Source organism: Hippopotamus amphibius, chromosome 12 (assembly GCF_030028045.1).
Source record: "Hippopotamus amphibius kiboko isolate mHipAmp2 chromosome 12, mHipAmp2.hap2, whole genome shotgun sequence".
NCBI lineage: Eukaryota > Metazoa > Chordata > Mammalia > Artiodactyla > Hippopotamidae > Hippopotamus > Hippopotamus amphibius.
The window spans coordinates 37,050,447-37,054,742 of record NC_080197.1 but is presented as its reverse complement, the minus strand read 5'-3'; the positions used below and the strand labels follow the sequence as shown (position 1 = coordinate 37,054,742).

General features: G+C 45.6%; 1 pseudogene; it reads right to left on the bottom strand.

Annotated features, from left to right (window-relative positions):
- Positions 1 to 2,277: 2,277 nt before the first annotated feature.
- Positions 2,278 to 2,528, bottom strand: LOC130832552 (bublin coiled-coil protein-like; annotated as a pseudogene).
- Between the last annotated feature and the right edge of the window lie 1,768 nt (positions 2,529 to 4,296).

Sequence of the window (4,296 nt, the reverse complement as noted above, 5' to 3'; positions counted from 1 at the left end):
TCTATAAATGCTGCTGTGATGATACAATGCAGTTGATGTAAACATTTTGCTGAATTCACAGGAACCTCTTTGGGTATTTTCTCACTAGATGGATAGGACAAGCTAGCATTATGTGAAGATCCTCAAACTTTCTAAATTTTTGAATAAGCAAGAAAACCACATGGTTCAAACTGCAAAAGATGTCAAATGATAGATTATAAAAATATCTCCCTCTCATCCCTGTCCACCCATCTGCCAAGACCCCACACCTTTGACTGGTAATCTTTCTTCTTCGTTTCTTACTTAAACTTTCAAGTTTTTTCCCAGCACACACAACGTACATTAAAATGAGTTTTATTTCTCCCTTTCTTACAAAATATGTAGCATAGTTTACATGCCATCCTCCCCACCTCCTACCCCCCCCCCCCCCCGCCTTTTTTTAAGTCTGGAGCAGCTGCACTGCCATATTTCTTCTCGGTCGAAAGAGACTTCTCCACCCTCATACAGACCCTAAAGCCAAAAACTCTTTGAACCTCACGTGGCTAATAGAGTAATTGGTTTTATATCACACAACCCCCCGTTTCCCCTCCTCCACTCCATCCATGCCCATAAAACACTCCTGGTGATGTGTGAGACAAAGGCACTATCATTTCTTTGTGACCATCATTGCCATCTGCCTCCAAGGGTAGACTACCTTCTTCTGTCTCGGTGGAATGACAAGATATCTTATAATCCAGAACCTCAAAACCTACAGAGGTGCACACCTCTTAATTTCCAGTTCTACCAGGGCAGAGAGTCACCCATGGGGTCAGAGTTAATTCTCTAAACTGCTCCAATTCTCTGAACAGGACTAAAAGATTACACTGAGAATACATGAGGCAGAATATTGGTCATCATGCCCGATGCTCTGGGTTTGTCATGGCCCCACCTGGATGTCATTCTCTGGCTGACTTCAGATGAGCAGGGAGCCGTTTCACCTGCATGACACTGAGGTTGGCCCTGGTTGATGGAGAATTCAAGCAGCATTGGTTCAAATCCGGTAGATGGTCAACGTTCCAGGGCCTGCAGAGCTTCTAAAAAATACAGATTCTGGGGTTCTACCCAGACCCATGTGACTCTGACCCTCAGACTCCCTGGGGTCATGACAAGACATGAGTTTTTCTAAGCTCCCTTGGTGATTCCAATGATACTCTAAAAAGGAAGATGCTCAGACCAGTCCCCCAGCCTTCATGGATGACGGTATCAAGGGGAAGGGGACACTTCTCCACATCTGTGTGCAGTTTGCATGTACCGCCTTTTAGTATAACTTAAAAAAAAATAGTCTTCATTTCTAATTTCATCTGGTTTGCAAATGTGGATCTGTTGGAGGCAAGAAATTGCTTAGAAATAGAGGAGAAAGACATTAAAATAATAGAAGGAAAGAGGGTTTTTCAACCAAAGGAAAACCATTCCAATTTTTTTCCCCTAAGGATCAATGGATATGCCAGTTAAAGTGATTATCTTAGCGAGAAAATTCAAACTTGGATAAGGTTGAACTCTGATCGATCACACCGCTCTGCTGGGTACTCACAAGGCTCCTCGCATCATTTGATACTCTCAGAACCTGGTGTGATGCACATCAGGCAAAGATGGGAGTCAGAGGAGGTCGAGGTCAGGAGGGAATCACCTTAGAGGGTGTGGGAGAAGCTAAGGTCTTTATCAGAAATATTGATAAGTCAGACGGAGAAAGACAAATACTGTATGATCTCACTTGTATGTGGAATCTTAAAAAACCAAGCTCATAGATGCAGAGAACAGATTAGTGGTTGCCAGAAGCAGGAGTGTGGGGTGGGAACATGGGTGAAGGGGGTCAAATGATACAAGCAAATCTCCAGTTATAAGATACACAGGTCCTGGGTATGTAATGTACAGCATGGTAACTATAGTTAACAATACTGTATTGTGTATTTGAAAGCTGCTAAGAGAGTAGTTTTGTTTTTTTTTTTTTTTTTTTTGGTGTTGGAGACCCATTTAATGTGGACACTCAAGGCCTGAGCAGAGTGGGGAGCAACCAGGAGCTGGGCAGGCAGGCAAGGTGAGCGGGTCTCTGGCCCACACCTGGTCCCAGGAAGAGATACTGGGAAATGGGGGCTGGCCAAGGAATGCCAAGGAAAGTATCAGAAGGATGGCTAGGCAGGCAGACCCCCCAGAAGATCTACAGGCCAGCCCTTGAGAAGGCATCTGAGCCATGTGGTGAGTGCTCAGGCCAGAGCCTGGCCCAGAGAGGCAGGGTTGGGCCCTGGCTGGGGCTCCCAGAGCCTAGGGGCTGACATTGCTGAGGATCTCAAGTTCAAGCTGCTGCTGGAACTCAAGGTGCATCCGCCAGTTGGATTCAAGCAGTTCCTGGAGGTGGGCATGGAGGTGCTCATTCTCCTCCAGGTGGTCCAGACAGGAGTTGATCTGGTCCGACAGGAGTTGATGGCAACATATTCTGCTTCCCCAAAGCTGTCATCCTGTCCTTTCACGCCTGCCTCCACTGGCATGCCCACGTCCCAGCTGGGGCCCGACATTTGGGCCTGGGCACCGCAAGAGCCATGCAGCGTTGGAAGGTGGAGACAGTTGTGCCGACAGCCGGCGCAGGGCAGAAGGTGGAGGCAGTGGGTGGAACTCAGGGCTGCAAGAGAGTAGATCTTAAAAGTTCTCATCACGAGAAAAAAAAGTGTAACAGCGACAGATGTTAACTAGGCTTATTGTGGTGATCATTCATAACATATACAAATATCACATTATGCTGTGCACCGGAAACTCATATAACATTATATGCCAAATACATTTCAGTAAAACTGGGGGTAAGAGAAGAACAGGAGAAGATCTGAGTGTGTGTCATGAGTGTGTCAAGATCGGTGGGGAGCACAGAACTGTGTCTGACCAAAAACACAGAAACAGAGGGAAGAGTTGTCAGGGCAGCTGCGAACATTCTCATCCAGGGCTACTCTTAATGGACTAGGTGTAGGTAGATTAACTGCAGAAATGGCCACAATTCTCCACAAGTCCCTGAAGTTCCCTCGCTGCTCCTCCCATCAAGACGTGGAATCTATTTCCCTCCACCTTGAATCAGGGCTGGCCCTGTGACTCACGTTGGCCCACAGATTGCAGCAGAAATGCTGAGGGTCAGAGATGAGCTAAGACCTTAAGACATTGCATCCTGTGACCCACTGTTTTGGGACTCAGTTTGGGTATACACCTGGGCTCGCCTGCTCACGTGGAAGATGAGGGCCAAATAGAGCAGAGCCAGTCAACCCAGTGGTCCCTGCAGGGAATGTGTAAGGACATCAGGAGACTCCAAAGGAACAGCCGGTGATACCAGAGGAAACTCATGACACGTGCAGCCAGAGATGACAGGAGTGAATTCTGCAACGTGTGTATTTTTCCCTGAAAAATTTAAGAGTAAGACACAGTGATAATGCTTGATCACCCCTAAATACTTGAGAATGCATCTTCTGTGATGAAAGACATTCTCTTACAGAACTCTTTAATACAACTATGCCAATCAGAAAACTAAAATTAATATAATTATATGTTTAGAGACCTATTCATATGTTTCAAGTAGTCCTTCATATTAAAAAAAAATAAAGGAAGGGAGGGAGGGAGAAAGAGGTAGAGAGGGAGAGAGAGAAAGAAAGAAAGAAAGAAAGAAAGAAAGAAAGAAAGAAAGAAAGAAAGAAAGAAAGAGAAAGAAAGAAAGAAAGAAAGAAAGAAAGAAAGAAAGAAAGAAAGAAAGAAAGAAAGAAAGAAAGAAAGAAAGAAAGAAAGGAAGGAAGGAAGAGAGAAAGGGAAAAAAAAGAGAGAGGCAGGGAGGGAAGGAGGAAGGGAAGAAGAGAAGAAGGGGAAGAAAGAAAAAGACAATCTTTCTTTCAGGAGTGGGGACATTTGGAGGCAACTGTGGCTGCACTGGCTGCTGCTGAGAACTCAAAAATAGTGAAGACAGAAAAATGTCCACTGGATTTAGTGTCACGGAGATTGTTGGTGACTTGACAAGACATGTGTCATTCTTAAGAGTGTGATGAGACGTGCCACACCCCTGGGCGCTGTTTAAGTGGGATGAGGAGGTTAAGACCATGAGTCTTTTGAGGGGGCCGTTGGTGGGCTTTTCTGACGAAACAAAGTCAGGTGTAACGATACGGTGCAGAGAACTATCAATAGAGAGGAAGATGATGCTGGTGTAGCCAGAGCTGTGTGGTCACGAGACAGATCCTGGAAAGACTTGGGAAGCCTGGCAGACAGGTATCCAAAGTCAGACTTGTGCCCCAACTAACTCTATAGAGTTATACGCCCAAA